Source organism: Mandrillus leucophaeus, unplaced genomic scaffold, assembly GCF_000951045.1.
Source record: "Mandrillus leucophaeus isolate KB7577 unplaced genomic scaffold, Mleu.le_1.0 Scaffold91, whole genome shotgun sequence".
Lineage (NCBI taxonomy): Eukaryota > Metazoa > Chordata > Mammalia > Primates > Cercopithecidae > Mandrillus > Mandrillus leucophaeus.
The window spans coordinates 5,729,347-5,753,009 of NW_012109919.1; positions in this window are offsets into that span (position 1 = coordinate 5,729,347).

Here is a 23,663-nt window from a genome sequence, read left to right on the forward strand (position 1 = left end):
TCATCTGGGTCAACAGAAGCATGTTATGGAAGAAGAAATGGAGCCAAAGGAGACTGAGTGCCTGTTTAAGGTCCCAGGCCTGAATGGCAGAGCTGGGCAAGACCTCTATCACCGTACCACTCGTGAACCTTTGCCACAGCTCAAGGCACACTTCTCAATCCATTTTGCCTAGGTGGGCAAAACAGATCATGGGTTCTCCTTGATGAGGCAAAAGACTAAAACCGTGGGCCAGTGACCGATGAAGGGTGGCAGGAGAGATCGCAGATGAGAGGGTGGAGAGACAAGAGAGGTCCCGGGAAACCCAGGTAGAAGAGACAGAGAAGGAGGGGTGGAGAGGGAAGTATTCAAGTTTTCATTCTCCACAATCTCCCTTTTTCCCATGGTTGCTCATGATGGTGAGGAATTGGTGAAGCTACATTTTGAGACTCTTTTTCCTTTTTCTTGGATAGCAACAATTAGTCGTGTCAAGATGACCACTCCAATGACAATGTGATTTCAATGAGAAAAAGTGGAGGAATAAACTATAATTATTTGGACAGTCATTCGATGAGTTTTTCTTTGTCTTGTCATATTTTAAATGATTAATGAAGTTGTATGTGGGTGTCTGCTGAAGAGGTTACTGAACATGTTTTAAAGCCTTCTTTTTTTGCTTATTCTTCTCCATTTCAAGTACATAACAGTTTGTGGGATTTTTAAAAACTCTCAGTGTGAATTAAATAGAATCACAGACCACTTAATCTAATTTAAACTCCAATGTCACATGCTCTTGACATTAGCTGTGTAGAAAATAAACATTTTTCTTCTCCAAGGAGCCTAAGATGTGAGTCATTGCCCCTAGCACAGCATTTCCTAAAGAGTTTGGAGCTTTAGATAAGTAGAGATGATCTCAGAAAGAAAGGTCTATGACTTAAAAAAAAAAAAAAAAAAAAGGAAAGGAAAGACAGTATAAAGTTCATCCTGCAGTGACAAATCACATGCTACTTTGCATGCTAAATGTTTTGGGAAGTTCTACAATTAATACGACTCTTTGATTATGTTTAACTCAGCATTTCTTTAACTTATTTGACACAAGGTCTCTTTATTTTCCTAACATTTACTAAGATTCTTTCAGCTCTGTGTTCCACAGAAAACAGTTTGGAAAATATTCATTTAGCTGATAAGTGCACAAATTCAACTGCATAATTATGATTCATCGTCTTCTTCTAAACAAGGAAAAATAACCTGAAAATGAAACATATTAAGGGTGATTGTTTTGAAAATCCAATAGTCTTTTTTGACAATGGTGGAAAATCATAGTTTTAAATAATTATTAGGAAATTTTGCCTTGAAAATATTTTAGAAATATAAAAAACTAAAAATATTCTAGTATTAAGAAAATAAGCTGTGATATAATTTAACAGTAATTCGAATCACCTACCACATATAACTGTGCAACACCTAAGACTTGCTTTATAATCATAATCCTAGAACAGTCTTGGATTCAAACAAGTTCTGCTACAGTAGATTCTAAGTGGCAGCTAGAAGAGTCATTTTTAATCACTGTACCTGGAGTTCAGTACATGGGATGCTTGTACCGGTTAAGAAAGGTCAAGCAACAAGGTTGTGTCTATGAGCACAGCACAGTAAGGTCTTTGAATGGCAAGGGAACCATTTCCCTTTTATCTTTTATTAAAGGGGATCAGGTGTTTGCCCATAAGAACTGCACTCCAAGCAACATGCAGTTCTATTCTGGAATATGCCCATAAACTAGAGATATGTCTGTTTAAATAAACATAACATCATGAATATCCTACAGCCAAATGAGACAGTGGCATTTAGGAGTAAAAGCGGACAAAATCTGCTTCTCCTCATTTTTTTTTTTTTTTTGAATGAATGATGCAACTTTGAGATTATCCAGATTTTTCTAAAACAAAGAACAGATAATCCTACAAATTCTAAGGTTAACCTTGGTCACTGGATATAATTCCTAAATTACATTTGCAAAAAAGCAGGTAAAGGATTTTTTTAAGTACTCTAACTATTGCACCTGAAATAACACATTTGTTATTAAAGGATTCAGGTTTACATGCTTGCTTGGAATAATGTATATTCTTTATTTTTCAATGTTCAGTTGTACTTGTATATTCTTCAAGTAGGACTAGAGGGGAATTATTAGTTGCACTGGTCTGGGCATTCTTGTATCTACTTATTTTGAAGCCTCTCATTTGTGGCAACAGCTGCAAGGTGTCCCTTCAAGGATTTTGCTTTTTTGATTTATACTTTTATACACTCAAATCTCAATTGAGATATCCCAGCTTCATTCCATTTTCTGACCTTATACTATCAAGCCAGAGTGACCCCCAATCTCTTAGGACTGGGCTACATTCCAAACCAGGTTATGGAAGAACAAGGGCAGAGAATCAAAGCCACACATCACCCCGGTCCCAAGGAGACACTTCATGTAAAGCTGAGTGAAGGCCAGCCAATCCGCAGACCTCATTTATTTGCCCATGTGAGAATTCTCAACTCTCCACCCTTTGAACTTTTGACATTATTTTTGAGTGTGTGTGAGTCCTGTTTATACCAAACACAAAAGCCAGACAGATGCTCAGTTTGGCATGGAAATTGGCCTCTTGAAAATAAATGTTCTCTTTTCCTTTTTTTTTTTTTATTGTGTGTGTGTGTGAGGATGGACACTGCTGAAATGCATCATAGTTGCTGACATATTAGTGAATATTCCATGCATCTGTTTCTGGTTATTGTTCTCCTCTTGACATACCTTTCATCATGCCCATGCAGTGAGGCGTTTCAGATAATAAAACACCCTCAGAGTCTGGTCAAATGGATGTGATGGTCAATAAGGCTGTGGGCTAATGTATCTGGAAATCAACTGAGCATGAGTGCTCGAGCACTCTCATGCACTCTCCAATCCCCGCTTTGGGACGATATTGCTTCCACTCAGAGAGATGCTCTCTTGGACTGAGAGGGAAACAGCCCGAGTCCACCTTCCACTAGAAATCTTTTCAAAGTCCTCATTCCCACAAAACACCCAGTCTGACTTTCAGGAGAAATAAAATTAACCTGGTTAAATACAGATTTTTTAAATTGTTATTCACACCAATTTATAATGTATCTTTGTTACTGAATGTGAAATTGGATGCTTAGCACTGAGCACAGTGCCTAGGCATGATTAGCACTTAAAACACTAAGTTGGTCTTTTTGTCATTATAATATTGAGTCTGATACACTCCGGTGAAATAAACATATTTCTTTTTTGTACATAAGGTAGCTTGCGCATGGAGACCAGGTTGCTGGCCTCACCCAGGTTACACATCCAGCAAATGGAAGGATCACTCACCTCTCTCATACCGATGAGAACAAGTGGCAATGACTTCGTCATGATGGAGGTTCAGTGAGGAGCACAAATCTTTATAGTGTGAACCTGATTCATGGTATGTTAATGACAGGCTAATAAACCACTAAATGACCTCTAACAGTTGTTTAAAAAACAATTCAATTTGAGTATAGGCTATTTCTAAACCCCAATTTATGTCCTATTGAAAAACTAACCTCATCAATCAGTGAATGAGACCAACATTTGGAACAAAAGAAAATAACATCCTCGCTTTTTTCAGTAGTGCCTTGTAAATGTAGTAAATGTCTGTTGGATTGTCCTATTTATAAGGCCTTTGTTTTTTCTTACTGTAAACTCTTAAGGACGCTCCATTGCCTGGTACAATTCAATATGAGTGGAGCTTGCAGGGGTCTTGATCTCTACATACAGTGCACCACAGGAGTGATTTATAAACCACAGTCCCACAGCATCCCAGGAACGGGAGTGAATTGAAGCTTCTAAGTGAACACAAGTGCTATGAATTGCAATGTTAGACCAGCACAAGAAATGTCCCCAAACTCATTTCCTGCAAGTGAGAATGGGGATGTGGTTGGAGGGAATTAGGGGGAATGGCAAACCCCATAAGGAATGAGGTTGGTACCCAATTAGCTTCTTTTCATATTATGGGTTTAGGGAGGCCAAGTAATCCCAAGATGGCTCCAGTCATTTTCACATTGGCAAAGAGGAACAATATCGCTTTTTAATAGTGTGAGGTCGCAGGAAAAAAGGGCAGAGGGAGGACAGGGGAGAACAAACCAGAGGCGGATTGTGAATGCACGGAATTCCCTGGGCATGAACATTTTTGTGAAAAATAAAAGAAAGAAAGGAGATTAAAAAATTAATAACTTGAATGTGTGATCAATAAAAATAATTATCATCTTCCACTCCATTTTTCATAAGGCACTCAGTGGCCTGAAAGTAATTTCTGACATAGACATAGGAGCAAAGCATTGCACAAAAATTTCCTCTTTTAAAAAAGACTTTCCTTTTCCAATCTCAATGTGTTTTTTCCCTCCTGTCTTCTACACTCAACCGTTTGGTCTAAAGACAGTCAGGGAGCTAAATATATATTAATTAGAACTCTTGGGGCTGGCATCAGTGAGATACAATTATACCAAACGGATGCCATTCCAGGCTCTGATAGCTTCATTTAAATTCCTGAATAAAACATGAAATATCTTTAATGAGAAATGAATATAGTTCTCAGGAGGGAGTAGTCCTGATATTGTTACTAGTCGAGATATAGAAGATGAAGACATAATGTGAATACCTTCCATTTTATATAAAAATGACGGTTGTTAGAAAAGACATATCCCTCTTCTGAGACATCATGTGAACTGCAAAATCAAAAAATTATAGTGTCTAACAGCAGAGTTTCCTCCCAAGGAACTGCAGCGTTGGAGCTTCTGTGAATTCGCAGAAAGGAACACATTCTGTCTGTTACCAGGAAAACGGATCACCTCAAACAGCATCAGTGAGAGTAAACACGTGCCACTCCATCGAGCAAATCGCTGCTGCTTTCTAAGCAAGAGGTGAGTGTGATTTCATATCCATAAACATGTTGTCCACAAGAAAGAAATAGATGTGCATCCTTATCTCAAATCTCTACCCTCTTCAGACCGTCACTGCTCTGTTCTGGAGGAGGGGGAAGAAGAAGAAGGAAATGGGTTAGTAAAATCCCACTGTCAAGGAGATGGGAACCGCATGGCTTCTCACACTGCCCAGGCCTCCTCTTTGATCACAGGCCCTGGGAAGCCCAAGCCCAAGCCCCAGGCTCCAGCAAAAGCCTATTCACCTGTTGGGCTGTGGCAGGGATTTTCTTCTTTTCTTTCCAAGGGCTTTCCTTTATTTATCGTGTCTTTCATAATTAAAGTTACTGCATGCTACCTTGCATGCAGGTGGCACCTATCTTAATCCCAGGTGACCTTCAGTAGCTTTAGAAATATTACCAACAATGACTGGGGCTTGCTATGACTGCCATCGAATTCAAAAGGTCAGTTCCCCAACCTGGGTGACTGGGAGTGGGGAGAGGGAAGAACTTTATGGAGAACTGGCAGACAATCGGTCTGGAACAAAATAGGAAGGTAAGGGTATATTTTCCCCCATATCTCCTGTCACAGTCCTGAGCTATTGTAAAAGGTAAACAATTCAAGACCAGTCTGGCCAACATGGTGAAACTCCGTCTCTACTAAAAATACAAAAGTTAGCTGGGCATAGTGGTGTGTTCCTGTAATCCCAGCTACTCGAGAGGCTGGGGCAGGAGAATTGATTGAACTGGGACCCAGGAGGCAGAGGCTGTAGTGAGCCAAGATGGCGCCACTGCACTCCAGCCTGAGCTACAGATCTAGACTCTGTCTCAATACAATAAAATAAAATAAAATAAAAAAAAAACCACTCAGGCCTCTTTTTTTCTGACTCAGAGACAAACTACTACCCTGCCTTTATAAAGGAGATTGAGAGGTCAGGTGAAGCAACCAGGGCTGGTCAACTGATAAAGCTCTTGTCATCCTGTTATATAGCATTGCATTCATTGGACAAATAAATGAGTGCCCACGTGCAACAGACTGTGAGGAGATACTGGGAAAAGGTCAGCTGGGTTACTGCCCTCCTGGAGCTCATGGGCAGCAATTTCCAAATAGCACCATTGCATGTGAAGGTTCTCAGAACCTGCCCCTCCCTCCTAGCTCTGCCGCCATTCCACTCTTGGGGGTGGAGATGATGATGCCGAGTTTCTAATTGGCATTGCTGGTCCTGAAGCACACTTCGAGAAGCAAGGGTCTAGAAGGCTGAGCCCATCAGATTCTTCCAAGCCTCTGCATCTTCATTTGCGTGTTTTCTATGCAGGACTAATCTCCTTTCCTGTTGGGACACTGCTATATTTTGTTCAGTTCTTTCTGAACACTTACCCTTCATTTCTAGGGTCCCCAGAGTCTTAAGTGCATCTTACTCATCAAAGTACATACAGCAGTCCCCTCTTATCCTCGGGCAATACAGTCCAAGACCCCCAGCGGATGCCTGACACCTGGGATAGTACTATGCTCCACAGAAACTATGTTTTTCCCTATACATACCTGTGATAAAATTTAATGTATAAATTAGGCACACTAAGACATTCATAATAATAACTAATAATAAAATAGAACAATATGCACACTGTAATAAAAGGTATGTGAATGTGGTCTTTCTCTCCAAATACCTGGTAACTGAGAGGTCTACTAAGTGACTTGTGGGTGGAGAGTGCAGACAGCGTGACTATGCTGGACAAAGGGATGATTCATGTCCCAGGAGGGATGGCAAAAGATCTCATCATGCTACTCAGAAGGTGCAAATGTAACACCAATGCGATGTTTATTTTTGGAATTTTCCATTTCATATTTTTGGATTATGGTTGATCACAGGTGACTGAAACCTCAGAAAGCAAAGCTTCAGATAAGGTGGTAACTACTATATAACCTTTTTTCGTAACTATTGATTTGTCTGGTGTTACCACACTGGCTACATTGAAAGTTATTTGATGAAAGAAACCATCCATCTTATGTATCCAGTCTAGTTCCTGCCTTACAGTAAGAGTTCAAACAAATATTTGTTGAATTAAAGGATGAAGAGACAAATGAAGGAAATGAATAAGGTAACCTGTTGAACTTTTCTAAGTTTATACATTCCTGTATAAAATCAATGCAAAGGTTTGCTTTTTCCATGTATATATAAAGCCAAGAAATCCAGCTAAATAGGACCAATGCATTCAATTTTCAATCAATTTTGGGAAAAGTTTTTGGTGAGAAGTAAAAGGATATTAGTCAAATTGCTATCTGGTCTCATGGAAGAACAGTAGAAAATTGAACAAGTCAAAACAAATTTGTTTTGAGATTTCTTCTAGTTTTTAAGACTATTCTATAATTATCTTTTTGTTCAGAGTTAGATCAATAATAGCAGTAACAGTCCTAGCTAACTTCTACCGACTCATGCAAGAACTGTTAAGAGTGCTTCATATGCAGTAACTCAATTTATCCTTGTTCCCACATTTTCCAAACAACCACCATCCCACTGAACAGTTACAGGAACACAGAAACAAAGAGGTTGTCTCTCCCAAAGTCCACCAATTTTTGTATATAAATAATAGCCTCTTCTTTATCTCTGCAAAGATCACAGCAAGAATATACATGAGAAAATTGCGTGAAAAAAAGAGTAAATCAGAGTACAAAAGAGTTTTCTCGTCCCGACACATTGGGGCACATTGCCCAAATATAAGAGACTTTGCTTAAAATAATTTAACAAAATAACAAAGAACATGTCTTCACTAGTGATTTATGCCTAAATTGTAAGCATTTTCCAGCCTAATCAAGAGCTTTGCAAAGTTGACAGCCCATTTCTATTTGTGACTCCCTGTTCTCGTCTCTCTCATGTCCAGAGGATAAATATTTAGATTAAATGTGTCATTCTGGTCAGAAACATTCTTGCTTCATTGCTGATTGGTCTGGACTTTGATTTCCTAGACTCCTCCTGCTCCCGCCACCCAGGCTTTCCTCCCTAAAGACTCTACCACGCAGCCTCTGATCCTTTGGAAGATGCAATTGAGGACTGGTCTTTTGAATGCAGATTGAGGGGTCTCCGTGCACCCAGAGGGCCTCATAAGTTAAAGCCTACACCACTGGAATCAGGTTCAAGCCACCATGGTTTCAAGATTTCTGCTCATTTCCTTATTATTCATTTACCCACCGGGGCAGAAGCCCAGTCAGTTTGGCTCAGTATATTTAGGTCTTGCAAACTCCTTTCTCCAAGTGTGTATGTGTGAGAGGTACACAGTGGAGAGAGACTTCTTTCTATGTCTCCTAATTCTGCTGCAACCCTGCATGGCCTCCTGTTCCAGGCAGGCAGGATACTTCTTGTTCATTCCTGGGGATTTGCTAAAAATAGTCTGGATTATCACATTAGAAAATCTCAAATTTGTGGAAGTGGTGGGTGAATGGGGATGGCATCACACCTCAGTCAGGGTCCTTTTCCCCACTGTGCTGGACATGGCCTCAGAAGCCTCATCAAAACACTGCCTGTTGGCTGTCCCAGTTCAGTTGGTGTTGGCATGCATCATCAAAGCCTATCTTTCACCTCTGCCCCCAGTCTTGCTCTCACGCCCTATCTGCCTGATGCTAAGGATTTTTTTGCTGCTTGGACATCTATGGTAGTGTCTGATTTTAACCCTGGTGCCTACTCGAACCACAGCTGCTTTCACTAGACCTGGAGGCATACATTGGTATTTTCAGCCAGGTGGGGGATCCGCTTACCCCACCAATCCTGAAGTCCTCCTAGTTACTCTCTGACTGCGTTGCTGAGGACCCAGCATGATATTTGGGCCAAACTTTGCAATTTAGGCCAGATACCTAAAACAACTAAATAAAGGTTAATACACCAAGGAGGCACAGCCTTTGCCACGCTAAGAATCTCACCCATATTCAGTGTTAGCAAGATTGTTGATCATGTAAAAGTCTAATGATGAAAACAGCTATCATTTAGTGCAGGAACCCTCTGTGTACATCTGAGTGCTGTGGGTGGATTTTCTCACTGGAACTTCAACGAAACTAAGGGTACTTTACAATCTGGTCTCATCTACCTTTATGAATTCATCCTTCACCTTGTTTCCCTTGAACCATATTTTCCATCCCTGCTAAGCTAAACAGACTCTTGCATCCTTTATATGTATCCTCTAAAGTGTCATTTTACCATTGGTAAACTGAGGTTTGGGGTGAGAAGTAAATTTACACAATGAGGAGGTAGCAGAACTAGAGATCAAAGCTTCTCTGCCAACTAAGTCCATATCTTAACCACTGATTTATACTAGTAGATGACAAAAAAAAAAAAAAATCTTTCCAAGTTTCCGAGAGAGAACATCTTCAAGACATATTGGCATTCAATGACTGAATGTATTCGTAATAGTCATCTATGAAAACTTCCATTAAGTAAGCTCACCTGAAGTCCTTAAGGGCAGTTCCAGTTCTCTATAGACAGTGGTCTAGTTGGGAAATGTGAATATGCTTCCCTTTAGTAAATACATAACCTTAAGATTTTAGTAGTTTGATCTGGGATCCAAGGAGTCTCACAATTGCCTTTTTGGGATATGAGACTTCTGGCTACAGAGCAGAAGGTTGTATAGAAATCATTCTAAGGGTTTTCCATATTCCCTCTTTCCCTAGAGACTGGATGTACCTTAATTGTGTTGAACTGGAGGGGAGACAGTGCTGGGACTAGCTTGGGCACAAAATTTAAGACACCAAAAAAGGTCAACAATCAAGATCAATAACATTTTAAAACTTTTTTTTAAATCAAAACTATTATTATTATTATTAGTAGTAGTAGTAGTAGTATTTTGAGATGGAGTCTCACTCTGTTGCCGGGCTGGAGTGCAGTGGTGCGATCTCAGCTCACTGGAACCTCCACCTCCCAGGTTCAAGCAATTCTCCTGCCTCAACCTCCTGAGTAGCTGAGATTACAGGCACATGCCACCACACCCAGCTAATTTTTGTATTTTTAGTAGAGACGGAGTTTCACCATGTTGGCCAGGATGGTTTTGATCTCTTGACTTCATGCTCCACCTGCCTTGGCCTCCCAAAGTGCAGGGATTACAATTAATACAAAAATCCATGATGAACAAAATATCAAAATTTTACATAAACGTGGGATCAGTGTTACTGATTTTCTTAGTCCATTTGGGCTTCTATAACAGAATACCACAGAATGAGTATCTTATAAACAGCAGAAATTTATTTCTCACAGTTTTGGAGGCCGAGAAGTCCAAGATCAAAGTTGCTGGCAGATTCAGTGCCCGGTGAGGGACTGTTTCCTGGTTCAGAGATGGCTGCTTTTCCCTCATATCCACACATGGAAGAAGGAGGGGGGATCTCTCTGGGGTCTTGTGGGAGTTCCACCCACATGACCTAATTATCACCCAAAGCCCCATCTCCTGCTAACATCACCTTGTGGGTGAAGATTTCATCATACGAATTTTGAGGGGAAACAAACATTCACTCCATAGCACTGATAGTTCCTTTGCTTCAGACTCCACTACGAATTCAGCATGGCACTGCGTGGAGATGACATGGGGACATTTGGAGACCATGATGACATTTGGAGACCTTATAAAATCCTTCTTACCTGGTCTCTTTTTGAGTTAGACCATGCCATGAACATTGTTGAAGTTATTCTAATAGAAGGCAGGAAATGCACTTTTCCAATGTCTGGAGGGCTGGACTTAGTGGTTATAAGTAAGAAGCAATTCATCCTTTCTCTCACCTGCCCTAGCACAGTCACCCTGGGATCCCAAACCTCCCCATCCTGCCTGAAATCCTGAGCAGAACCCAAAGCTTTTCCAGTTGTCCCTTCTCAGTGAATAAAATTGCCTGCTCGCTTTTGAGTAAGAAAATACCTAGCTCAGGGCCATGTCAAAGTTAAGTTTTCAGCCTATTTTAAACTTATTGTAACTTCTGACTCAGAACTAAATCCCTGGCCGGGGGACTGTGTGTAGGAAAGGAAGGCAGGGTCAGATTCCTCTCTTCCCTGAGCCACTTTTTCAACCACATGTTTCTTGCTGTTCAGGTCCCCTCCAGGGGTCTGAGGGAGAAGAGATGAGGTCCAGGAAAAGGCTTCTATGACAAGAATTGTTGAATTCTGATACTAATGGCTTCTGGCTGCTGTGGGGCCCGGAGGCTGCATCTTTTTCACATGGGACCACTTGGGGTAGGAGTGGAGGGATCTCTAGATAGCTACTGTTTTCAGGGCCTCTATTCTGTGGTTCCTCTGACATGGACAGAGTCTCTCCTGATGGCCACTTAAGATGCCCTCAGTCCTGTTTTCATATCTAAGGCCTTTGGTGTTGCCCTCTTAGATGGATCTCTCTCCACAGGACGCAATCTTGCTTCTTCTTAGGACACAGCAAGCCCCTGAGAAACAGGTTCACTGGCCCAGCCAACTTTGGAGCACAGATTGCTCCCCATGCAGTCCTGCCCCTTACCTCCAAAGCTACCCAAAGACAGCTCTACCCACTACAATTTACATCCAGCTGAGAGTCAAACATCTGTCTCCATCTCCACAGCCACACACATCCAGCAAGGGACACATGTCAAATTTTCCACGTGGCTCTCCTAGAGCTTACCAATTAGCCAAAGAAAAGTGGAAGCATGACCTCTCCCCCATAGAAAAGAGGGGCCGGAATCACCCGGAGCAGAGACCACTCACACTCTGAAGACATTCTTCAACTTTCAGCGAACTCAGCCTTTTCTACATAGTCTAGAGCTGTCTCCAAAATTTCACACCAAAAAAAGTGTGTTTTTCATTCTCTCCAAAAAATACATTAGAATTCATATATGGTTGGATTGTTTTAAACATGTGTGTAAGATACAAACAATTTAAGATTACATTATTAGAACTAGTACTTTTCCTAGATATAGTGTGATACTTTATATGGAAAAAATGATACAACACATGCAGACATATGTACACAGTCACCCACACATGTGCATGTGCATGAACCTAAACACAAATGGAGGAAATAAAAAGTTAAACACCAAGCAATTTTCTCATATCATGTGGGCTAATTTCCCAGCCAGATTTATAGATTTTTCTTTCAAAGCTAACTTCCATCCATTAAATTCCTCTCCTATTGCCCTCAGGCAGGGCTCTGTTGACATATGCCTGATCTACCATGCAGTGAGGCTCCCACCTGGTCTTCTTATACGAATGTTGCTTTCCTTTTTCTAGGCCACCCTACATAGCTCTGTCTAATAAATCTTTCTAAAAGACAGTGTTACCCTGTATCTTTCCACTACAATCATCAATGGTTCCCTAGTGGCTACTGAATAATTTCAAACGCCTAGATACGTTTTTCTTCCATGACTTAATGTCTTGTTATATAGAATATCTCTATTTCAGCTAAATGTTATTATATTCCAATTCAGACACACTTTCCTACCTTCACACACAGTAGACCCATGATCAGTGTGATGAAGAGAGTTCTAAGTGCTCATGTTGTTACAATATTTGTGAGTAGGGTAGTGTTTGACGTTTAAAAGGTATTCTAACAGGGTTCATGTGTATATCTCTATTAAATTACAATTTAATTGCCTCTTGTGCATCTATTGACCTGATTCATTATGCATTTTTTAAGGAGAAAATTTTTGCTCTTTTATCAGTGTAAACCCAGTGCCTGGAAATCATTAAATATTTAGAAAGTGAATAAGTGAATGTTACTCAAAAGATAACAGATCAATGAATGTGTTTAAGGGACTGAAAAATAATAAACTTATATTAATATATTAAAAATATAAAACAAAGAAAATAGACAAAAATATAAGATATATGTTTTGGTCAGGGTAGGCTAGGTTGGCTGCATAACAAACATCACCAGTAAGTCAAGGGTTCAATGCAACAAAAGTTCCTTTTTTGCTCACACAAAGTCCAGTGTGAATGCTTCTGGTTGGCAGTTTCCTATATTTTTCTCAATGTGGTCACACAGGACTGGAATCCTTCCATCAGCTCACTCACCACTAACTCCTTCTTAAAGCTCTCTTCTTGGTCCAACCAGCTGACAAGCAAAGACTAACAGCATGAAGGATCTACTGAAATGAGGTATTTTAGGAACCAGGCTGAGTATATCTGCCAAGTGCTCATTACTTCCAGGCACACATTTTATCGACCTTAAATTCAAGTCCATCATCCATCTGGATTCAAGGTAGTTAGAGACACATGGTTTACATTGTACATAGGAAGGGAGGAAAACCAAATTTGACAAATACTTTCAGTCTCTCAAGCACTTGATTTTTCTGTGTAGATTTAGATCAAGCCCAGAACCCCTTTCTCTGTCAATCCCATGAGTTAGATCTTGGCAACCTCAGTTGCAGGGAGAGTATAATAGTTATCAATTACTGCATATCAAATTACCCCAAAACTTAGCAGGTTTATACAACATTTATTATTCTAGAGTTTCTGTGGGTCAGAAATTCCAAGTATCCCTTAGTAGTTGGGTCCTCTGTCTCAGGGTTTCTCAGGGCTGCAATGAAGGCTTTGGTCAAGGCTGAAGTCATCTCTGGATTATACTGAGGGGGTTCATGTGCTTAGAATCTCATGCAGTGGCTCCTGGCAACATTCAGTTTCTTGTGGGTTCTTACACTGAGGACCTCAAGTCCTCACTGGCTGTTAGCTGGAGGCTGCCCTCAGTATTGTGCCTGTGTGTGGGTCTCTTGAGAGGGTAGCTTGACTCAACAGGATGAGCCACCCAAGAAAAACAAAGGAGAGAGGTGATCAAGACAGAAGGCACAGTCCTTTATAAGTTAATCTCATAAGGGCATTCTATTATTTTTGCCATAGTCTATTCATGAGAAGCAGATCCACACTCAGGGGGAGGGCTATGCAAAGGAGTGTGCACCAGGAGGCGGGGGTTACTATCAGTCATTTCAGAAGCCACCTGCCACAGAGATCATAGAACAGAACAACGCTAAATGCCTCAAATATGGTGACTGAGTGGTTGACTAACACATTTAATTAATGGGGTAGACCAAGGAAATTTGGTGCACAACATTTTGGTGGTGGAAGAGAGAATTACAGAGAAGACTTGGGGGAAAGAGAGATGTCCAGTCAATAGAAGCATTTCCTCAGCAAGTGGTGTACACAGCGTTAAACTGAAGGTTTACCATGAACAGGGAAATTGCTGTAATTGAAATAGCTGAACTGAATAAGACAATAAATTAAATAAGACAATAAACTGAATAAGACAATAAACTGAATAAGACAATAAATTAAAGGGAAAAGAGTGAATTATATAAAAACAATTACAAAGATTTCTGTGACGATATTCAGATCTACCTCAGAGATTTGCTCTGAGAATTAAATAAGATAATGCATCTGAAACCAGCTGAGGCAACAAGTCTCTCAGGCGAGTCCTGAGAGTCTTTCAACAAGCTCCCAGGTAACCCGGATGCTTTTGGTCTGAGGACCACACTTTGAGTAGCAGGGACCCAGCAGTGTGCCTGGCTTATATATACTCAGTGAAGATGGTTCCCTTATCTCAGTGGTCCTCAAAGTTGAGCAGACATCAGAATGACCAGAGGGCTGTGTTGTAAAACAACTTTCTGGATTCTATCTCCACAGGTTAGGAGTCAGCATCTCTGGGACAGGGCCTGAGCACAGTAAATTCCTAATACAAGCCATCATCCCTGCCCTCAAGGAGTCATAGTGTATAACTCATAAAAGCATGTATCTCCTCTCCTCTGGACCAAAAAAAAAAAAAAAAAAAAAAAAAAAGGTGTTTATAAACCCAGCTACAGTGAGTATCTTGGAACTATTAAAATAGTAACAAATGCCTTAATTAGAGCAAGAACAAGGAGTTCTGTAAATCTCCTCCCAGGTCCCTCTGAAGCAATCAGCTTCCCCCACTGATGCAAGCAGGAGTTCCTTTTTACTTCATAAACGTTCCTGAAACAACAAAATTAAAGTCCTCCAAAAGTGAGATTATAAACATTAAATGCTATTTACAAATCTCATTATAGAAACTGCAGCAGAATTCATTTTAATATTGTCACTTAATAAATGTACCATAAGTTTTTTGTTCCCCTCTAAACTATCTTAAATTTCTTCAAAATACCAGGTCAGAAAGAGGGTGAGTTCTTATTGTGTATGGCAGGGACTGGCAGAAGCACAAAATTCAGTAAACTATGGGCACTCCCCAGCCCCCTCTACCAATCACACGCTCAGTCACCCAGAGCTCAGAGGGTACAAACTAGAAATCAACCTACCAAGTTCACTTCTAACTCAAGCCTTTGCGTTGCGATTTTACCTACTGAAATGCTCTTCCCTGTAAACTTTGCCTGGCCTCCTCCTCCTCTCCAATCTAACACTTTACCTGGCCTGGCTTTCTTGTCTTGGGAAAGGTTGCAGTGAACCGAGGTTGCACCATTGCACTCTAGCCTGGGTGACAGAGTGAGACTCTGACTCAAAAAAAAAAAAAAAAGTGTCCCCTCATGTTGAAGGAAAAGATGAGCCATTTAGCCCAGGGAAGAGCCGAAGTCAAGGTGCTGGGGGCCGCCAGGATACAGGTGGTGCTTTGTAAGCATGGGTGCTTGTGGAGAAGTGGTGGGCAGCCACGTGGAATCCAGGTGTGCAGAGGGCAGACTGTGAGTGTCTTGTGTGTGGTGCTAAGGAGCTAGTACTTCCTGTTGAAATTCGAAGGTCACTATTGAATGGGAGGGAGGCTTTACGGGGTGTGTTTTAGGAAGGTGATAGGGAAGTAGAAGGAAGATGGAATATCGGGGCCTGGAGTGAAGGAACGAGAAAGGTCTCCCAGTATAGAGGCGGCTGCATTCATGTAGTCAGGAGGGAACAGGTCCCTGGAGACCAGGGCAACAGGTCCATGAAGGTCATGTCTAGGGAGCATGACTGAGTGAATGCACTCAAGAAAGATGATCTCACACTTTTCTTTCACATTGGCCAAAATGAGACTGTAATTGAATGTTTGCATCCCAGGTTTGAAACCTAATCTCAGAACCAAGTCTTCCCCCTTTTTACAGGTTCCTCAAAGTCCTCTGGCACCTTCAATTGCCTGTATTCATCATAAGCCTGAAGTCCCTTCTCTTAGCATAGCGAACGCCACTGTTTCTTAAAGAAGCTAAGCTCATCTCCAACTCAGGGCCTCTGTGCTTGCCATTGCCCCTTCTTCTTGGAACGCCATTCCATGTGATTTTGCCTTCTTGGCTCCTCCTCACCATTCACCTTATTACTTAACCATTACCTCCCTCAGGGGGCCTTTCCTACCCACTTCCCAGGGTGCCACATTTCCAGCTTTTACTTTCTTTGCCCTGTCATCATTTAAACTGGCCCAGCATTCTTATTTGTTAAAAGTATTTATTCTCTCCCTTTCCTCGATAGAATGTCTTGTGGGCGTCATAAGAATAAAGATTTTTCTCTGACTTTGTTGTTTTGACCTCAGTACACACAACAATGCATGGCACATAGTAGATGCTCAATAAATTTGTATTGAATGAGTGACCTGAGGAACCAGAAAGGTGAAAATTAGGATCTGAAGATATCCTGTTGCTGAGGAGCCACCATTTATTCTCTTTTCTCAGTGACATTTTCTTCCTCTATTATTATACTAATCCACCCGCAAGGAGAGGAGAGACTTGCATCACTGCAAGAGAAAATTCCCCAGGGCAAGTAATAAATCCCACTGCAGGTTTTTCCCAGTGGATATCAGTTCTGGTAGTGGGAAGCATCACTTTTTCTCTGGGCAAGGTACATATCTATGTGACAGCCTCTGTCTATAATAGCTACCACAGAGACCAGACAGGAGGCATTAAAAATTAAACAAGAGAAGAGTCGATCAGCTTCCAATCTCGGGTTTATAGACAGGAAAATGCTTAATGACAGGTGGTCTCTGTACCAGAGGTGGCCTCTGAGAGACATTTCTCTTGATTTTATTTTTTAATTAACTTTTATTTTCAGTATTTTGTCCCCCTTTTCTGCCCCCAATGGAATAATATTTAAATGATAAAAAGCTCACCGCTGTTTCCAGAGCAGCCCAGACCACCTCTCCACCCAGCTGCAAGGGGAGGGAATCTTTAAAGATCACTCTATTTTGGAATTCTAATGTTGCCAAGTGGCACACACGGATTCTCATCATATGACTCCCAACTGCAGTTCTTTAAGCTAAAGAGTGCAGTTCTTCACCGCTTCCTTGTGACAGTCTCCTAATTACCCATTCTGAGCCCTCTGAAACAGCATTCCTCCTAGTTAAGGGTCTCTACCATCACTGCAAGACACCAGTGAGTTGAGTATATTTTATTCAGCATCTATCCACTGTGCATGAATAGTAAAATAGTCACAGTCTAAGGCTTACTATGTGGCATTAAGATATATTCTGATTCAGAATAGAGTCACTGTTAGATTAAATACAGGATACATATATGAATACATACATACACTTTTATTATAATATAGTCATTAGTACTTGCAAGTAAGTCATATCTTACTTTAGTATGAGTGCTGCCCTCTCATATCCATGTTTTCATCTGATTTTCACAATCACCCAGGGAGATAGCAATCATATTCTACGCATCTTATAGAAGTCAAAACTAAGGGTAAGAGAGGCTGAGTAACTTACCTAAGGTCACATAGCTAGTGAGTGCCATAGCTGGACTTGAACCTAGGCAGTCTGACGCCAGAGCTATGCTTCATAAGACGGAAATGTACAGGTGTATCCTGAGGAATGATGAAAGGAGAAAAGAAATAATTTTGGAAGTATAGTAGGAATTAGATTGTGCAGGTTCTCAAGTGCCATGAGAAGTCATTTGGAGTTTATTTTTCAAGCCACATAAGGAAATATCAGGGTTTGAATGAAAGGTCTTTGAATAAAAGACTGACAGCTTTAACCCTCCACTTTGTTACTTTATTATAATTAAAATTTTATATATATATATATGTCTGTTATATTTGTGCCTCTCTCTTTGCTAGAATGAATCTGTGACATGAACAGAGTACTTGTATGACTTATTCATTGCCTACCTATGTCAATGTCTGGCATATATAAGGCACTCAGTATTCATTGAGCGAATGAATCAAGGAATCCATGTCTAAAACTCCAATGACATCCCAAGCCTGGACCCTGGGTTCCTTAAACTAAAAGCACACCATTGTCCAACACAGCTGTCCTAGATGTTGAACAGAATGACCCCTTGGACCCGGCCCCATCCGGTTCTGCCCATCCCTCACAAAAGACTTGGAATATAAACCTGGCCTCAGGTTTTCTTAGAAGACAAGATGGCCTTGTTCTGGTCTGCTGAATGTAGCCTACCCCTCCGGATTACCTGATTTGATAGGGACTCCTGTCAAAAGAGGTCATCATTGTCTATCTGCTATGCAATTTCCCTTAATTATCAAGTGTTATATCACATAGCTTCATTTGAACAGTAGTAAAAGAGGAGAAAAAAAGAAAAGAAACCACCCACATCTGAACTCACCCCTCCCTGTTCATTCTGACCTTCGCTTCATTGCCTCCTCCATATCCTCCACTGTTAGTACAGAGCACTTAACCTTCCATGGGGTATTTTTATGCTCCATTTTCTGTGCCATTATGAAGGAGATGAAAGTAAATGGAGTTCACTTTGGATGGGCGCTGTTATCACCCACTTACAGGCTTTCCCACCCTTCCCACTTCCCAAAGGGGAAACACAGATGCAAAGAGAGTGAAGGTGTTTTCAAATTAAATGCATCTCAGAAAGCCAGGTAGGCAAGAAGAAATACCTTTTGCTAGGAATGCCAAACTAGTAAAGCACCTCCAATTGATCTGCACGGAAGAGCATTTACTTAGTAACAAAGCAGACCAGTGCAAGACCGGCTAAATTGTCTTGTTTACTCCCTGCTGGGGTCTTGTGCTTCTCCTTTCCAACACTTGTCACACACAACTACTTGTGTAATGTCTGCTTTCAAGGATATTGTTATGGTGATCTATCCCCGTGTAACTTACTGGCTTAAAACAATAACAGACACTTACTTTGCTCACAAATATGCAATTTGAGTCAGACTCATTAGCAGTAGCATATGATTGTTATACACAGGGCAGCTGTGTTAGCTCCACTGAGGTCTGGAAATGAGTTATCTATTCCAAGATGATAGCTCACTCACACAGCTGGCAGTCCTTGCTGGGAACTGAGATAGGGCTGTTGGTCAGAGGGCCTCAGGTTCTCTCCAAATGGGCCTCCCCGTGAAGCCCTTTGGCTTCCTCAAGACATGGTGGCCAATTTGCGAATACAAGTATTCAAGACAAGAATAAGTCATCAATCTCTTAAGGGCTGGACTGACCGTTAGGAGTGAATTGTGTCCCCTTAAGAAGACATATTGGAATCCTAACTACCAGTACCTCAAAACATGACCTTATCTGGAAATAATATCTTTGTAAATATAGTCAAGTTAGAGTCAGTCATTAGGGTGGGCCCTCATCCGATATAACTAGCGTCCTTAATACAAAGGGTAAATTGTGACAGAGACACAAATGTGCACAGATAAGACAAAGATCCACAAGGAGCATGCCATGCAGAGATCAAGGCCGAGATGGAATGATGCATCTACAAGCCAAAGATGGCCAGCAAATCATCAGGATGTGTGTAGAGGCATTGGACAGAGTCTCTTTCAGAGCCTCAGAAGGGGCCAACCCAGCTTACACCTTATCTTGGACTCACCACCTCCAGAACTGTGAGACAATTAATATTGTTTTTAAGGCCCCCAGGTCTATGGTATTTTGCTATGGTAGCTCCAGGAGAGTAATATACTGATACCACATTGCTGTTAACCAAAGCAGTCACAGAGCCAGCCCAGAGCATCGAGAAAATTCTTGGTCATTTTTAAGGACCACAGATATGGAAGCAGAGGGCCATGGTTATCTTGTTTTTCCCTACTTCACCACTGCCTGGTACATGAGTGGTGGACAGTAGACCTTTGTCGAAAGAAAGAACATAGAGGTTCCTCATTTTTTTTCTGACTCAGGTTGATTTAAACATACCCTTCCTACTGTAATATTTCTTTCTAAAAAATTCTAGTTTTTAGTACACAGACAAAAAGCTACCATGATGATTAGTGGCATATGTTTCACTTCTGCATTCTAAATTACAGTATTTCAAAGAAGTGTGTGGTCTACCATTCTCTGAGCCTCCAGCTGCTGCCCATGTACAGGGAAGGAGACTCAGCTTGGCTGGAGCCCTAGGAATCGGGAAACTATCAAAGAATCAGACCAGCGCTGTATTTCCAGCCTCCCTTGCCATTAGGGATACACATGGACCTGCTTCATCTGAGAAGCTCTAATTGGAAAGCTGATGCTCTGTGCATATGGCTATGTCCAGGAAGATTACATTTGGCCAAGACCTCCTCATGGTAGGACGCAGAATCAGTGTTACACTCCACAGCTCCCGAATTACCAAAACAGGAGGAGGAGGAGAAAGAGAACAGAGAAAGAGGGGGAAGAAGAGAAGGAAGAAATGGGAGAAGGGTTATTATTAATTAAGCCCTTACTATGTACCTGGTACTTTACATATGTCGTTTTATTTAATCACCACAAAATTTTAATGCCACAGGTATTAATCTCTCTGTTGTACACCTGAGGAAACTGAGACTCATAAATTCCTGACTTTGTACCCATATCACACCACTAGAGAATGATGACACTGGGATTCAAATTCAAGTTCATAGAACTCTGAAGGACACGTTTTTCACCATGACGCAGAACTGACCAAGCAGAGTGGAGGGGTCAAGTTTATACCACACAACCGTGTGCTCACATGGGAAGACCAGAGTCAGGTAGCACGAAACGAGTCATTAAAAGTCACCTGGTGGTGTAGCAAAAGTGACAGAAAACCTGGGGCTCTGGAATCCCTGTTTTCTATTTTGGGATATCCAGCTCGTTCTCCTAATTCAAAGAACAAATTTTCCCAAAAGTGCATGAAATCCCACTGTACCATTTCATACTAATTCACACACACACTTCCTCACTCAGTGCGATTTCTCTTAAATATACTATTGGCACTTTCTTAATAACTGTGGTCTCTTGGGAAAGTCATGTGAAAAATGTCTGTTTCTATTTAAGACAGACAAAGGCAGGAGGAGAAAGGGGGCCCTCTCATTCCAGTGGCGTGCTGCCTTTTCCTGGCCAGCATTTCTTTCCGCAACGGTTCGGGACCGAGACATGTGATTCATTACACTCCCTTTTGCCTTCTCTCCTTGATACTTCAGGCCTGGCAGTTTGGAGGAAGAAGGAAGAGGGAGAGGGAGGGATGGGAGACAGGAGGGTATCGCTGATAAGCACAAAGGCCCAGCCAACTCCGGAAGCCCAAGCCGCACACCGCCAAGAGGAGCTGACTTCCAGCAACATGAAAAGATGAGCGAGGAGGCGGCTTACGGGAACTTCCTTTTCTTGTGGTGTGGCCGGGTCATAATGGTGCTGTGGTTACACAGCAAAGGCTCATTAAAACAATAACTAAACCACAAGTGCTATAACTAAGAGTTCTCTTTTGCAGTACGCTTTGCTGAAATACCGGGAGAATGGGTCCCTGTCTCCTGCCGCTTACTCGCCCTGCTCCTGGCATATGGTAAGATTAATTTAGAACAGAAAAGAGGAGCAGAAATCCCTTATATCCTATTATAACTTTCCGGACGACAGTGAAGAGAGGTTCAGGTGGTTACATGTTCAAGGAAAAGCATTGTGGATAGATCATTCTGGATCATAAGGAGGTCTCCATTTAGAGTTAAATTCCACGTTCAGAGTATAATTTTCTTTGGGCTCTATAGAAGTGCCCTAGCTCATGCTATTATGAAAGAACGGCTGGCTGCATTTTCAAAATGCTTCCCTAGGTGGTACATGCATTTGAATTAGTGAAAAAGGTAGAAATGAAGAGCCAAAGGCAAGTAATTCGATATAACCAACTGGCATTTTAAAATTTCACATTTCCCTAGCACCTTTTTGCTTAACTCATCTAAAATTCCAAACAGCCTCTCCCAGGACAGATAAAAATAACCCTATACTTTTAACAATATGAGATTATAGGGGGATTTAATCCTAAATTGTCCATTTCTATAATGTAAGTATGACCAAACTATAGGTCATTCAAGCTCTTTTTCAATTATCATATAAATGTGTCTGGCAAACATACTTGCTTATTCCCAATCCCTGAATTGCAATGGTTTTCTATTCAGTACCAACTGACACGCAAACTTTCTAGCCTGGCCTTGAAGATTCTTCAAGTTCAGGTTCTGGCCCACCCCAGCTCTCAGCTCTTTTCTCCTACACTTCCAACAGGCACACCACATGTGCTAAAGTGGATTTCTCATCCTGCTCCAAATTAGCCAAGGGCGTCTGGACAACCACTGGGAAGTCAACTTCACTTCAGATCTCGCCTGCAGCTCTCCACCCTATGGTCTACCCAGGAGCTAATGGATTTGGAGATGTGGCAGACCTAGAACTGACTCTATCCTGCCGCTTATTAGTGAGGCAGCCTTGGGCAGAGAGAACACTGACTCAGTTGAAAGTGCTCAGAAAGTCTTGACCTCATAGAATTCTTGCAAGTATTAAATGAGAAAATAAATATAAAGGACTCAGCAGAGCACATGACATAAAGTAAGGACTAAAGAAAGAGAGGATGTTGTTGCTACAAATATTACTACCTCCAGTTGTCAAAATCCTGTTATCATGTCAAAAGTTAATCCAAATGCAACCTCCAAGGTTACTGTATTTGGAAGCACTCTCTTTCCCCTCTGAACTGTAAATTGCATAGAGGGGATTTCTCACATATAGCTATTCCACGTAATTATTTTAATATAATAATAAAAAGTCTAATACTTACATATGTGTTCATTACTACTCTAAGCACTTTATGTACATTATTTCACTTACTCCCCACAATAACTCTGTGTGCCTTATACTGTTATTATCCCCATCTTACAGATGAAGAAACTGAGATACAGTGAAATCAAGAAATTTGTGCAACATTGCATAGCTAATGAAAGGAGACTCTGGGAGTCAAAGACCAAAAGGCAGGCTCCAAGATCTCTGTTCTTGCTGCTACCTCATCTCTGTTTATATCTTATCAGGGTAAGAGGGGGTGAGTCCTTAAATTTTGTGCACCAGAGCCTCTCCTGTTTTACAGTATTCGTGGTGTTATAATCTTATTGCAATGGAAAGGAAATTGAGTTTAAGGTCATAGACTTGGCCTCAGAGTCCACTTAGCCTCTTAATAGCTGTGCAATCTGGGGCAAGTCATTTAATATTTCAAAATCTCCATTTGCACTGCTGGAAAGTGGAAATTCTTAGAAGATTATAGGAATAATGTATGCATATCAAATGCCTAGTAGCCAACATATGATAGGTACTCTATTAATCCATTTTATTAATACTAGTTTGAAGGCTTTAGGTACCAGGGATCAGATTTTATATATTTTCTTTGTTCCTCTTAACAGAATCTCAGAAAAAAAAAATTTCACATTTCCTGACACAGAAGAGCAGCTCAACATACACATCTGTGGCCTGATTAAGTGAATGTATAAACAAATGCCTGTGTGTTATAAGAAAATAATTCTAGAAGAATATAGAAAAATTGTCGTATTTGGCTGAGTTTGCACCTGAAAACCTTGTTAATGAAACAGCACATTCCTTTATGTTGCAACGACATTTAGAGTCTTCTTTAATACAGCAAGTGTTCTCTTCCACCCCAGGACTGCCCTAGTTCAAGGCCAGGGGACAGTCTGAGATTGACTCAAAGGCCGACAGCACCAC